Raw genomic sequence first — 15,859 nt, forward strand, 5'->3', positions numbered from 1 at the left:
GAGGGAACAAATTTTACAAAGGACAAATATTTAGTGGAAATTCTTGGAAGTCCTTCTCTGTGCACATGGCTAGAGCACTGTCTTTAGTGGCAGTGGCTGTGTGGTACAGAATAAAATACTAAAACTATCACGATCTTTAGGGAGGAGTTAATCTGAAATGAAAAGCCTTGGAGCTGTTCTTACTGCACACAAGGTAATACAGCTGGCCATGCTGTGAAATAGCCAGAGAGGTAGTGGAGTCTCCTTCTCTGGAGATATTCAAAGCCTGCCTGGATGCAACCCTGTCAAACATGCTCCAGGTCAAGGTAACCCTGCTTGAGTGGGGAGGTTGGACCAGATGATCTCCAGAGGTCCCTTCCAACCTTATCGATTCTGTGATTCTATGAAATGTTGGGCCCCAAGCTGACAAAACACCCTGGTGCTCTGCTTTAGCAAATCAGAAAGATGGGAAATAGGCTGGGATTCTTCTTCTTCTTCTTTTTTTTTTTTTAACTGGGGAAAGAAGGATGTCATAGAATCATATAATCAGTAAGGTTGGAAGGAACCTCTGGAGATCATCTAATCCAACCTCCCCGCTCAGTAGGGTCACCTAGAGCATGTTAGACAGGGTTGCATCCAGGCGGGCCTTGAATATCTCCAGAGAAGGAGACTCCACAACCTCTCTGGGCAACCTGTGCCAGTGCTCTGTCACTCTCACAGGGAAGAAATTCCCCCTCACGTTCAGGCAGAACTTCCTGTGCTTCAATTTCTGCCCATTGCCTCTTGTCCTGTCACACGGGACAACTGAAAAGAGTTTGGCCCTGTCCCCTTGACACCCTCCCTTCGGGTACTTGTACACACTGATAAGATCCCCCCCCCTCAGTCTTCTCTTCCCCAGGCTGAAGAGGCCCAGCTCTCGCAGCCGTTCCTCATAGGGCAGATGCTCCAGCCCTCTGATCATCTTCGTAGCCCTATGCTGGACTCTCTCCAGTAGCTCCTGTCTCTCTTGTACTGGGGAGCCCAGAACTGGATGCAGTACTCGAGATGAGGCCTCCCCAGGGTGGAGTAGAGGGGCAGGATCACCTCCCTTGACCTGCTGGCAACACTCTTCCTAATGCACCCCAGGAGACCATCGGCTTTCCTGGCCACAAGTGCATGTTGCTGGCTCATGGTCAACTCGTCATCCACCAGCACTCCCAGGTCCTTCTCTGCAGAGCTGCTCTCCAGCAGGTCACCCCCCAGCTTGTACTGGTGCCTAGGGTTATCCTTCCCTAGGTGCAGGACTCTGCACTTGCCCTTGTTGAACTCTATGAGGTTCCTCTCTGCCCACCTCTCCAGCCTGTCCAGGTCTCTCTGAATGGCAGCACAGCCCTCTGGTRKRTCAGCCACTCCTSCCAGCTTGGTATCATCAGCAAACTTGCTGAGGAGACACTCTGTCCCCTCATCCAGGTCAYTGATGAATAAGTTGAACAGGATGGGACCCRRTACTGAGCCCTGGGGGACACCACCAGCCACAGGCCTCCAACTAGACTCCACGCCACTGATGACAATCCTCTGAGCTCTGCCTTTCAGCCAGTTCTCAATCCACCTCACTGTCCACTCATCTAACCCACAYTTCCTGAGCTTCTCTAGGAGGATGTTATGGGAGACAGTGTCAAAAGGCTTTCTGAAGTCAAGGTACACAACATCCAGAGTAAAGAAAGAGTTGGGTACCAGGGCTGATAAATCAAGACTGTCAGTGGGGCTGAAAGACAGTAGGTGGATGCATGTGCAATTTCTGCAGGCTGCAGAAGTGGCTGCCCACAGGGTATGCCTGGTTGGGAGCCCTGGAAGTTGTGAGGGTGTTGAAAGCACATGGAAGGCCCAGGCAACATAGAGCTTCCGTGGATAAATAGTAACTTAAAACATCTGTTCTGAGAAGAAAAATCTTTTTAAGCTGTAGAATTTGTTAAGATATTAGGCCTTCAGGGCCACAGGAGGGAAATGTATGCACTGAGAATCTGCACAGATGCAACAGGACTGTGCATTTGTTAAATCCTGTATGTGCAACATGCATAATGAGGGATCTATATGGCACACCCTGTACTAGCTACACAGCCTAGAGAGGTGGCAACTATTCACCTTGTAGCACCTGAGGGAAGCAAGAACTACACTGATTGCTCCCCTGCTGTATTTCTTGACACCTGAACCCCAGCAGCTGCAGTAAGGTTACTGCAAAGAGAAAAGTGGACTCCAGCATGTTCCAGAGGGTACGTATTTGACCTCTGCTGCCTGATCTACAAGGTGAATTATGTGCTCCATTTCAGCCTAGGATGTAGGAMTGATTCTTCCTCAAAACTGGTGCTGGGACTAGCAACCTGGGCATTGCGGTAGAAACAGCAAGGAATGGAAAGATCTTTCTTTATCTGCACTCTCAATTGCTCGCTCATGCAGCAGTTGGGAATAACTTGGCTTTTGATATCTATCTGCTACTTATTAGGCACAAAGGAGAGTTGTAACTAGATGCCATAGTAAGCATGAATAAAAGTTAAGCCAGCTTTAGCCTTAAGAAAAAAGAATAAAAGTTTTTTTCCACTGTGGATAGTTCTTCTAAACAGGCCTAGTTGCTGTCATCACTTGTTCTCACCATTATAAAGAGCAAGTACATTTCCAAGGGCAGTAGACTTCCTTGACTTCTTTCAGTCTCTTGCCTCCCGTTTTATTATTCATTTGGGTCACTAAAATTTCACTTGTCCCAGTACTGGGCTTCAAACTTCCAAAGTGTGTTTATATATATAAACTCACTCAGTCTAGGCAGCCAAATGTTTATACGACCCCTTCTGTTAAAGTTATTGGTGCTTGTTCTCTCTTCTTTCCTAATTTTTGTTTTTCCTTGTCAGAGCTATTTTATAAGCTGCAGTAATTTCAGTGAAGTCTGCAACCAATGTTTTTGTTTCAGCATCTATTCCTCTCCTACTGTAGAGGGCAGAGGTGCAGTTCTAATGCTCTGCTTTGGCTTCAGGTTTCTGAGTCAAATGTCTTCACATCAGTGGGGTTTTGCCATAACAATGATAGCAGGATTTGTCTCCTGAAAATGCTGGCATCAAGAAATGCTTGTTGTGCATTTCTGGAGGCAAAGTCCTCTTTTTACAGTGTATGCAGAAACCCTCAGTTTCTACCTACTCATACCTCTCATGCTAACCTTTAGAATGCTTACAGGAAAGATAATGAAGGTTTCATTTAATTAGCTATCTGATTACAAGATTTTAATCATCTTCCCTGAGACTAATTCTCTTTCTTCTAAACAAAATAGATATGTGTGTTGCATGCCATAAAACCTGGCAAGGCCAATTATTTTTGATCAAAAGGCGTCTATATGAAGTTCATGTGATTACTTTGCAGACATTTATATGTGAGCACTTTCTCAATCTCATGACTGCAGTAAAGACAGGTCAAACCCTATCATCTTCGTGCCACTTGAGATACAAAGGCAATAGAAGACTGACGTAAAAATAACCCTACAGTTCCCACTGAAAAGCAGAACTATCGAGGAGAACTAAACCTAATACAGAATATAGATTTCAAGAGAGAGGTATAGGTTCTTTACTAAAACAGATCTGATTTAGTATTACGGACCCTTATCTGCCTCTAGGTCGGTGAAAGCAACAGAAAGTCCTTTTTACCATCTCTTTTCTTGAAGTAACAGCTCTTATATCCCAGTGTACATAAGGTTTGCTCCACTCTGCCTGATAGCATGTTTATAAGTGACTAAGTTCTATATAAAAGTTCTAATATATAACCATGCAAACTTCATGACTACATTCTCAGTTTCTCAGATACTGTAGTGGCGTATTACAGCACCACTATATTAGGCACGCCTGTGTTCAGAATAACAACTAAGTTCTATCTCTACTTAATAAATGTTGATATCTTAATGATCACAAGAATTAACCTATCAGTCATAYGCACCTTAACATTTCATTGATATCCTCTATAGTCCCAGTGCCTAGAAAGATCAGATAATGACAGAAAATACTGTCCATTCTTAAGGCTAAAGCAAAGGGTGAACCCACAGAAGGTCTTGGTTATGTGCTCTGTCAAAGATCTGCTTTGAGCTTGGACAAACTGTGAAGTATCACAACTTTCGAGGACTTCAACAATATCTAAAGCTTCTGTGGGAATCTGGCAGACAAAAATACCTTGATAAGGTGGGCTAGGACCTACAGTTTTGCGAATAAGTAATGTGATGCTTTGCTGTGTTGTAGATTGGTGATTTAGATGCCCATAATCAGGTTGATATGGTGGACAATCATCTAAGATATCACTCTTTCTATGCCCCCTTTTTGATAGAAAATAAATGCAATCAATTGCTTTATACATGCAAGCCTGTCTGAGCAAGGAAAATGTTCTTTGTTCCACATTTGCATGCATCTGCTTCTGTGTGCATAAGAATACACCTGTTCTCTTAAACTGCTCTGCTAATCTATTACTGGGTCCTCTCTTGCAATGCATTTGACAGAAAAGGCTCCATAGCTGTTATCAAAGCTCAGCTATCTTGGGATTGTCCTGGGATGTTCCAGCTGTACCTTAGCTACTCAGAAAACTAATGCAACAGTGTGCTTGCTGGTCCATATCCAGGGAAATATTATCTTAGCTTTACATAACCCTTACATTTTAACCTTTATTTTTTAAGACGGGAMATGCCCAGAAAGGTATATGTGTATTTAAAGGATCTATTTTCATAGATTTACTTTATAACGTAAACTTCTAATTAATCCTGCAGCCGTAGTGTCTTGCTGTTCTCATTTCCGAAGTGTCAGTGTGCCCCAGCTTCCAAGATAACCGGCAGGAAATATTCTCTTTCCATTCAGCTGTTAATTCTCCTTTGTAGGACTGAATGATGATGGGATGATATGTTTTCACATGCCACAGCGAGAAAGCTGATCTTGGGGACAGACAATGAGCCTTGGAGTAGTACTGTTTGCTGGTGTGGCTGATCTGGGGCTAGGGCAGTCTCCTGGCCAGAGTGGACTGGGATGCAAAGGAGAGGGAGCCCTCCGAGCAGCAGTGAATGCTGGCGAGGTGCACAGGCTGTTTGCTCCTGGCTAAAGAAGCTGGCAATTGCTGATACTGTTGTGGGCTAGCTATTGAATTTGCTCCTACTAAAAAGGTGAGAGTATCCAGATCACAGGAACGCAAGCTCACCAAAGAGCTCAGAACACCCCATTTGCCTGTGTAATATGTTCTTCTTGAACACTGCCCTCTCTCGTGTCCTGTCACCAGCTGAGGGAGCATGTTCACTTTGAATTCAGATATGAGTCTTGAACTCAAACAAGAAGTCCACGAGAAGTAAAGGTTTGCATTTGTACTGCTGTACAGTACAATTATTAGATTCCTTGGGCATTCTTACAGTGCAATAACTACAGAGAAATTTGCAGGATATAGAAAAATATTACCTACATTCTACAAAGTAAAATATATGCTCATAGCCTCAGATCAGTTTTCTGTACTATCTATATGCCAGGTAGTATTCATTAGTACAAATTTGTACTAGAAAAATTCTGATTACTTTCCTTATACTTTAAAGAAATATAGTCTGGGTTTAAAACATGCGATAAAGTTTACTTTAGTCAGAGTATGTCCTGTTCGTTCTTAGATTGCCAAACCACTTTCTTTTTCCTGATCACTGATTTCCCAGCCTAAGGCACAGCTTATATAAGTGTCATTCACATCACTCGTGGAATACAGCCGCTTCCACGTGGCATTGGTTTGGCAAAGAGGCAAGGCCTTTTACTGTCAATAGTTCATTGATCTGAAAGGCTGGAGGCCTTGTTGTAGTGGGATGAAAGGGTCAGAGAACAAATTACAGGTAAATATTTTTGTTTGTATTTCCAGGGACCTCAGTGGAAAATATTCCCCTTATCTTCAAAGCGGTTATTAGCAGCTGCTCACATTCCACGTCTCTAGTAGGTATCTCAGATGGCATGAAGTTATAGTGGGATCCCACTGAAACAGGCAGTGCTGTGACTTTGCTAGGAAAGAACCAAGGCCTTGAAACATTGGGAAGAAGCCAACAACTAGTGGCACATTGTCACTAATTTTTTTTCCAAGTTTGCCAAAAATTCAGCTACAACAGTTGCATTGGCTTTAAGAGAACAAATCAAACCATTCCTTGTTCAGGCAGGGACCTCTGGAAATCATCTAGTCCAAGCTCCCTGCTCAAGTAGAGTCACCTAGAGCACATTGCACAGGATCGCATCCAGGCAGGTTCTGAATATCTCCAGAGAAGGAGACTCTCTGGGCAACCTGTTCCAATGCTCTGTCACTTTCATAGGAAAGAAGTTCTTCCTCATATTCAGGTGGAACTTCTTGTGTTTCGTTTGTGCCTATTGCCTCTTGTCCTGCCGCTGGGCACCACTGAAGAAGAATCTGGCCCCATGCTCTCGGCACCCTCCCTTCAGATGCCTATAYACATTGATAAGATCCCCTCTCAGTCTTCTCTTCCCCAGGCTAAACAGGCCCAGCTCTTGTGGCCTTCACTCRTAGGGGAGATGCTCCAGTCCTCTGATTATCTTCATAGCCCTGTGCTGGACTCTTTCCAGTACTGCCACGTCTCTCTTCTACTGGGGAGCCCAGAACTGGACATAGTTCTTTTCCTTATGTCACTAGTTGTAAATTCAGAGATAACATAAGGAATTTTCTTCTTGTCATGTGTGTAGAAAGAGACACTGGAGTGGAAGATTTAATATTGCCTTACCCTCCTCTGTCAGGCCCTTGAGCAGAAAAGGATCTGGACAACAAAAGTTGTTTTATCTTTAAAACTTTGTAAAATCTCCCCAAACTAGGATGAAAGGACTATTTTTTTYCTTTTAACTTGTTTCATCAACTTCTATGATTCCTATGAATTTTATCTTAATGAGAACTTTTTCATACTTTAACTCTTAACCTTTGGCTCATAAAAACAGAAGAGACTTAGGAGACTTTTAACAGATTCAGAGGTTTGAATAATTATCAAAACATTCCTTCCTAGCAACAAATTTTACTAACAGCCCTTTCCTAAGACACTCCTAATCAGAAAACTTCAATGGGTTTTAACACAGGTCAGCTAACTTTGGTTAACTTTAGTCTTCAGGCTGGAGGGATGGTCCATAATTCTTTCTGTTCATGCTAACAGTTATGACCCAGATTGGCTACCTGAGTAGAAAGGGATTCATTGCTATCTTAGAGCATCTCAGGATAGTAGAGGTGGCTGTGTTTGTGTGTTTGATTTCTTGCTGTGACACAGATAATATTTTGCTACTCTAGAACAGGGCTTCCTCAAAGTAAAAATTGTGACCAGGCCAGAAGCTACTTTTTTACTGCAGAAATGCTAGGAATCCTTCACTCTGTCAAGAATCCCTTGTCATAGGAGACTGAGAGGAGCTCTTTTGTCTCCCCATTTATTCCCAGTTTGAAGATGGTCAGACAGTGGAGTTTTCCTAACAGTTCAGAGACAGAAGTGGTTCATGCTCTGTCCAAAACTGATCTGCACCTGATCATGTAATAAATGACCATCCAAAAGGTCTATTCTAAAAGATCTATTATTATGATGATAGACCTATCACATTTTTAATACTCAGGCTTGTGTGGAGTTCATCAACCACAGTGAAAAGGTCTTTTGATATGAAATTCCCTTGAAGAAAATAGGAATGTTGTTCATCAGAAAAATAAGATAAGACTTCTTCTTCTTCTCTGTAAAATGCCCAGAAGAAACAAGAGGTGGTTATCGTAGATAATGATTTCCTTGAAATTATGAAAGTAAGCATGTCCTGAAGTAACTCTATATGATAGAGCAGTAGTGACATACTGATATRTTCTGGTAGTCTACATGTTATAGTACATGCTTAGCTGTTGGAGCTCTTATGGGTGGGCTACACAGGCATAGCCTTGGAGGCAAATTAAGGGRAATGATTTGTAATAATTATTGTGGTCACCATTTCGAAAGAAGGCACTGGGTTTTTCCTTACTGCTCATGCAGAATATAGCTGTCACAGATGTTTTATGGTCAGTATATTTCTAATCTAATCTATCTTGCTACAATAATTGCAACATAAGTATTCCTACATGAATATTTAAGAAACTACTTTCCTTTAGTATTGTATAGCATTTGCATAATTATCACTGCAATTCCTGGCAGATTTAAACTGTCAAGTCTGTTTACACTGCAGTGGAAAAGTATTTACTGATCCATACAAATGTTACATTTGCATCTATAACAGAAAATGCATGCCACTTCAGTTTGCTAATGAGAGAAATTATACATCTGCTTAAAGAAATTTTTTCAGAGGCAGAGTTGTCATTTCTTATATTCCATTAATATATGGATACACTTCTTTTCCCCCTGGAATTTCAGTCAACTGTGAGAACATGTTGTTGAGGAAATTGAGTGGTGCCAGAATTTATATGAAGTATTAAACCCCAGGCTTCTGAGCTGGTGACTTATAATAGTCACAGACTCATTTGGCTGGCCAAGTAACAAGTATAGCATTAATATAAGGTTTAAAAATTTAAAGAACAAAATAAATGGGACATTGTTCTTTTCCTTAAGGGACTGAACATTTGGGGCCTCAAAAATAGCGTCTGAGAGAGAAGGTGCTGAGTACCTAACTGGATTTGGCACCAGGACAMTTAGTTCTCCTAGCAACTAGTAAACCCTTGACTGATAATCCAGATGCAAACTTCTGAACAGACTCCATGCAGAGCAGCTAGGAGCAGGTCCAGCTAGGTTTGTTAGCTTAACCTCAGCAGAGTTCAAAGGAAACAACACTGGTCCGAAGCTGGCTTTGAGGGACCCTGMGGGAGCATGATGGAGCTATATCCAAAGGGCTCTTCAGAAGTGGRCACAAGTCCGGCTGCGTTTGGTACTTCTGGTGAGAGCTGGCCATACTGGTAGGCTGGTTTCATGAGCCTTTGCACTCTGCCCTTGTGCTAGCTGCCTGGTGGCAGAATCCAGAGGACTTGACTCCCCTTCAGTCCAGATAGGGGAGCGTTGGCTGCAACTCAGTCTTCTTATCTTTCCAGATGCAGGAAGAAAATGATGCACTCCCTAGCAATCTTATGTGTTGTAAGAAGTAGCTGAATTACAAGAATTAGCCTGAAGTGGCAAATGTTCAAATACTAGAGGCTCAGTTCCAACCCATGTGGAGCTGGCTTAGAAAAGGCTAATATTTTAACATTAATGTTAGGTTCTCTTTGTCTCTGGAAAATTTCAGGTGTACTTGATGAAATTCCAACCTTGTCACTGGACAGGCTACAGATTTATATGTCATACATGCAAACTTGACATTCCTGTTTGCAGAACCTGGAGCACTATGTAACACATTAATGTCTGTGAGATTTGAAATAAAACCAGCATTGCATCCTTTTAAATTGTTGACCCTGTTTCGTTCTGGATTCCTTACTCTACTGATAGAGTATTTCAAAGCCTCTTGCTTTGACACATTTATGCCAGATTTTTAACTGGATAGGTCAAAGATAGTTATCAAAATGCCTTGCTCTAGCTGCCCTACTAATGCAGGAGATGTGATAGAAATCAGCTGTGAATACTTCTTTGGCACTAAGCTGCTTGAGAAAATACATTCGCCTTTAAATACAGAGTTTTATTTTGTACCTATTTTTGAAGTAAACTCAGATACTCAAGTCATTTCAGATTAACTCTCCATCATTTACAATGACATTCTTAAGTATTTTTCCCCATTCCTAATAGTGATCTTCAAATTAATGAGTAACTCAGAATGTCCAAAAAGTGAATAAYTGAACTGTGAAAAACATCTTTGTATTAAATAAAGACAAAGGTGAACCTGCTTCTTGACCCCAAGCACTTTTTGATTTCCTTCCTTCCATGATCCTTTCCTTTGGTAAATGCAGTGTTACCTCATTCTAGTCATTAAAAATCTGAGTGCATCATTAGTTCTTTTCTGTAATAAGAACATAATATATGTGTCTTAAGCTGTTCTTACTGTTGCCTGTGGAAAACCACCAAATTTATTTCTTTCTCTCTTGAGTAGTTGCACTTTTAAGTGTCACTTGGGCATTACAACACTATGTTTTTATCTTTAAATAGTGTGCATGCAATTGTGTGTCATTYATGAGAATTACCTCTGAAACACTTCTCTTGAGTTCAAACATTTCTCATTTGTGGGCATGGTCACACTGGTAGCCTGTTTTATTGATATTTTAAAATGTTCCTTCAGAACTGATTTTTTTTTCTCAGTGTAAGTGGTCTTTGCATCTGTATTGGCCCATGGTCTTGGATTTATGTAGTCTGGACACATGTTTAAGTTAGAATATTGGCCTAACCTTTAAAATCCTACTCTGAGTGTTAGCAGATTTTGGAGAGAGATCCAGTGTTTTTGTTTTTGTTCTTCCACAGTTTAGAATCATAGAATGGTAAGGTTGGAAGGGACCTTACCATTCTGGAAATCATCTAGTCCAACCCTCAGCGTAGCCCGTAYGGGGACTGAACCCACGACATTAGCATTAGCAGCATCATGGTCTAACCAACTGAACTAAACCTTTTAAACAGAAACTTGGTGGTATTAGAATCTCCTCTGCCTTTCTTCCTGTTTTTGATATGTCATCTTTTACTCCTCTGTATAATACGTTGAAATGCCACCTCAGTCCTGTGCTAGAGTTGCAGATGATCTCCACTGGTGAGGAGAAGAATTGCATACATTAATGGTGGAGGGTGAGGACAAATCTAGTGGCAGAAATCAGCCACCTGAAAACATGTGGACTACCTCCAGCAGCAGGGTTAGTGTAACTGGGTACAAGTGTTTTCCCATTCTCTCTACAAAGTATCCAGCTTTTGACCATTATTTCCTGTACCAAGTCCTCTGACATTTTTTCTACAAGCTGTTCTCTTCTCCAGACCTGATTGACAATTCCAAGCATTCCCTGGGATGGGAGAACCCCAGCTCCAAGTTCTCACATCTCTCATATCCCAGACAAGTATCTTGATCAGTGCAGCTTTAGATCAATATTTCTCTAATCCCCCAAAAGAGGCTATGTGATAGCTGTGACTTGAACATGGATGAAGAAATTTCAGAATGTATTTCCAGGGGGTTCAGTTTATTCATACAGCARTGTCTCTTGGGGATTCAGAGAAGGCCTCTGCCAAAAGCTGCCTGACAAATAAATTGTTTTGTGCTGAGTACAATTACTTCAGACTCTGCAGTCAGTGGCAGAKTCTCCCCCTAAAATGCAAAAACCCTGCGACACCTAACTTCACACAGAGAGACTCAGGCACCTCTGGCTCATGGGGTACTGGGTATTCTGCATATGTAACTCTCCGTGCAGAATATGAAGCTAGAGATGAAGAATGACTGGCATGAATGGAGAATGGAGTGTGATAAGGAGCCCTGCACAGAGGACCCTGGCATGTCCACGAAGGTTTACCACCTCCTCTTTGTCAGACCAGCAAGCTGAAAGTGTGACCTGGTGAAATGCAGCCAGGTCCAAACTTAAATGCACACTGTACATTTTTCGAAAACACATGGCAATTGTTGTCTGGAATCTTAGAAGCTGGCCTCTTTTGATTTGGTTGTACTTGATTTATATTAGCAGCCTAAGGACCTGATATAAGAATTTGGGGCTTTTTTTACTATCCTAAAATTTCCTCAACAGTGTTTTATTCTTGGAGTAAAAATCTTTCAAGTTTTTTGCTTGGAAAGATTTCCTTTTAGTTCATATGTAGGGTCAATATTGATGTCACTTGGAATTTACACCCCAAATCAGTAGATACAGGATGAAGCTAAATAGAAGAGGAGGAATGTAGAAAGCAATTTCAGCAAGTCAAGAGTCTAGAGAATTAAATTGCTCACCCATGCTCCAGGAAGCAAACTTGCACTCAGGTTACAGAGAAAGGTTTGGTTTAATTGACCATGTTGTGATTTTCCCACACCCTTTGGTCATGGAAATCAGATGCAATTTTCTGATGCCTGCAGCATTGCACCAGACTTCTTCTGAGGTATCTTAGAGCAACCAAAGCTTATTAATGGAATTTTGTGGTGTGGAAAAGATATGTTTACATTGCTTGTGTCCCTCTTAAATGGAGTGTTACAGACAGCCAGGCTACATACAGTAAATTTCTGGAAAGATGACGAGGATGCCTTTGTCTTTCCATTGATTGCCCAGCTGACAGGTGGCTAGACTTTTGAGGAGCTGATTGACATGGAACTATAGGTAAAGTCTAGCTCAAAAACATACAAGCTTTTAAAATTCAAATACACTTTTCAATTGCACTTAAGTTTTTTGAGGATCATTTAATAAATTGATTCCAAATAGGTATCATGCTTACATTTTTTCTAGAAAAGCCAGCAGTAGAAAATGATGAAGACATCAAATGTAGATTATTAATATGTTACTATTTTTATAAGATGCTGTGGTATATATGCTAATATAAATCTGCCAAAATACTTAGAATTAGAAATTCTAATATACAGTTAGAATAAATGAAGAAAGTCCTTTGACTTCCCAAGTAAATGCTATATGCATGTGTATGTGCATGTGCTATTTACTTATTTTTTAAAATTCAGCCTCTCTCATGGAATTCCCACTCATGTTATACACTAGCAAATTTCTACAGAAATCTGTCAGAAAGTGTCCTATGGAAATGTAAACAATTTATAACTATTTTAGGATGCTTAAGACAAAAATCTTATTTACAAAATTGCAAGAATGAAAGGAATTGAAAATAGTGGGTAATGACTGTTTAAGTTCAAAGATTATTATCCGTGAGCGAAATGCATATAATTTCTACTACTGAAAATGGAGCGATTAAGTTTTAAATCAATGACCATGTTCAGTTGCCATTACCAATCAACTCCATAGTATTTTTTCTCATTTGTGGTTAATTCAGTGAATACCATTATTTAAACTTTCCTAATTTATTAGCTATTCAAAATATTTTATGGAAACAGTAGACATAACTGCCTCTTCTCTATAGTGTAATAAAGTTGGCCTTGTACCCAAAAGCCAAATGCCAGCAGGTTTAGTTGCCCTCTCAGCAGGTTCACAAAATTCTCTTTCCCATTTGTCAGAATGGGTGAGAATACACTAGCGTGTTAAAGAGAGAGCAGATCCCTGATTATCATCCCCCYACTGAAGAAGTATAGTGTGTGGTCACTCCACTGACTGGAAAGCAATTCATGTGCTTTGATACTCTCACAGTTATTAGTTCTTTTACTTTTTACAGTAGCCAAAATTATTCCTGGGATTTTATTGTGATGAAGTCATGCAAGCATAATATGGCTACGTGGTAATATAATATTTACCATGTAATTTAGGCTCCATTGATGAATTATTAATTTAAAATGTCAGCAAGAATGTACCCCTGCTGTCAGATGGGGGCCATCTCTTACCCTCTTACATTTGTTGTCCTGTTAAACTCAGTGGTTTCCTCTCCCTGTCTCCCCCTGGAATAGCAGACTGTCTTTGAATTCCTTTCAAATACACATTGTGATGAAGAATTTGAGGAAAATGCTGCTGTATTTTGTTACTCAGGGGAGCCCAGGAGCCCAGAGGAACCACTCTTGTGTTGTTCCAACACAACCAGCAGCTTTAAAGCCCAGTGGGAAGCGAAACCTGGTGGGACTGATGCCAGGAGACGGTGCCAAGCAGGGCACACTGCATGGGCATCGCCCTGGGTCTGCCGCTTCCTGGCTCCTTTGCCCACTGCTGAGGCTCCGGGCATGGTGGTGGACTAGGAGTCACTGATGTCCTGCCCTCCTATTCCTCTCTGACTGCTAGTCCTCAGTTACCACCCCTGTACACAGCATCTGAAGGAGACTTCAACAGCCTGAACTGTTGCTCTCCCTAGGGCAGAGGTCAAGCCCACAGCTGCCCTTCAACCAGCAGGCCCCTAAGAAGGGAAACTCAGGGTGGCCACACCTCTGAGGGCCTCTCCTCAGCAAGGGGAGGAAGCGGGGACAAGCCTGAGCTGCCGARCAGCTCTTCACTTGCTCTCAGTGCAATGGAGAGCTGTCCTGAAGCAGGTTCAATTTGCAGTGAGAGCCAGAGATGCCCCAGTGCAAGAGTAAGATAGCTTAAAAGTAAGTATGCTGTCCCCCAAACCCAGCACAGACCCTGGCACAGCCCCAAACATGCTGTTGTTGGCTGTTTCTGTGGTTCAAGAGCATTTTCTCAATGTTCTGATGTTTCCAGTTTTAAAAAGAAGAGTTTTGCTTTAGACAACCCTTATGAATAACTGTGTTTTAAGGGGGAAGGTCAAGAGTTGAAAAATCCCTGAGAAAGCCACCCTTGGTTTGCCAGCCATGCATTTGTCAAGTTGGGGCAGAGCTTGCTTGCTTTTTAGAGGCAATCATGCATTCACAATGTCTGTCTTGTAAAAATCAGGACATCCTGCTTTGCCACCAATAACCCAAACATGTGACCTCAGTTACTCTGAGAGACACACTTGCTGTTGAACATTTGCTCATTGGCAGTAAAGCTAGTTTTGCCCAAGCTTGTTTTTTGGAGAGGATGTCAAAGAAATTCTTCCAGAGTGCATGCATCACATCTCTCACTGAAACRCTGCCTTACATGTATACATATTCATTTGCATCTTTTTTTTTGTGTAGCTGACATGGACTTACTTTGACCTGCAAGTGGCAGTATATATCTTAAAATGCTCCTTTATTTCATGGTTCTTTCTCATCCAACTCTATCAGGCTAGCAGGAAAGGATAATCAGAGGGTTGCTCAATACCTCTGACTTAAAACAATCCTCTTGTCTGCACAGTGTCACACAGCTCCTTGTTATTTCTAATACTGCTCTAATATAGGAAAAGGTATAAAATTGCTTTCTTTTATTGAGTTATTTTAAAGTTGCTTTATACAACGGTTAAAAGATGCCTTTCCCTACATATTTTGGAGGCTTTCACTTACCTATGTAAATTCTAAAATAGCATGACTCATCTCCGTATAATTCTGGGGTATTCTCATAAATAGTTGGAAATAAGTTCATTCTCAACAGAAGAAACTTAACTTGCACACATAATTTCCTTTTCAAAGCTAGCGTTAAATTTATTTTTTTTATTTCTTGATAGTAAAGTAAACTATTTGCATTGCCGTAGCACGTACTAAGCAATTCTCCTGACTTGATAAGGTAGTGACAGAGTTTGGGCAGATCCCATGGCAGTGCACAGAATATAAACAGATGGCATTTCTCCTCATCTTTGAAACCTCAATGATCATAATCTGTGGCCACTCATCCACAAGATTTTAACTCATATAATATCTTTTTTTCTGAAACTTTTTCTTCCCTATCTTTAATAGACATTGTTAACCTTCTCTACCTATTTTATGGATGACATTAGGAAGGTAACTCAGCAGAGAGTACATAAAAAATGACTTTCTACCCAAAGTACTCAAATGCACTTGAGGGGCTGCCATARCAATTTACATGAACTTAAATCTTGGATGGTATTATATACAGGAACGTACAGGAAAGGAAAATGTGCAAGGAAAGCTCTGAAACCTTGTTTCAAAAAGTTCGTCCTGGTATACATGGACTTCTCTCCAATGGAATTGAAATGTCCTGTAGGAGTGAAAAAAACAGGACTCACCCATAAAAAGCAATAAGATCAAAAGACTGCTTACCTGCCTGCTTGATGAAGCTGAATTGCTGAAGTAGCTTCCAGATGAGACTGACAGCCAGTGCCTTCAGACAAGACACTGAAAAACTTGGAATGACACAAGCACTGCACAGGTTATGGTCATTAGACAAGTCTAACAGCAAGACAGTCCCACTCCTAGGGGCAGAAAACAACTCTTGCCCAAATTACCAGAAAGCACTCATATTCCCTTGATGAAGTCTGCTAAAGAGTTTGTCTTTTGTATGCCAATAAAATGCTAAAAAACCT

The sequence above is a fragment of the Rhea americana genome, unplaced genomic scaffold, assembly GCF_003343005.1.
Source record: "Rhea americana isolate MKP2758 unplaced genomic scaffold, rheAme1 scaffold_106, whole genome shotgun sequence".
Taxonomy (NCBI): domain Eukaryota; kingdom Metazoa; phylum Chordata; class Aves; order Rheiformes; family Rheidae; genus Rhea; species Rhea americana.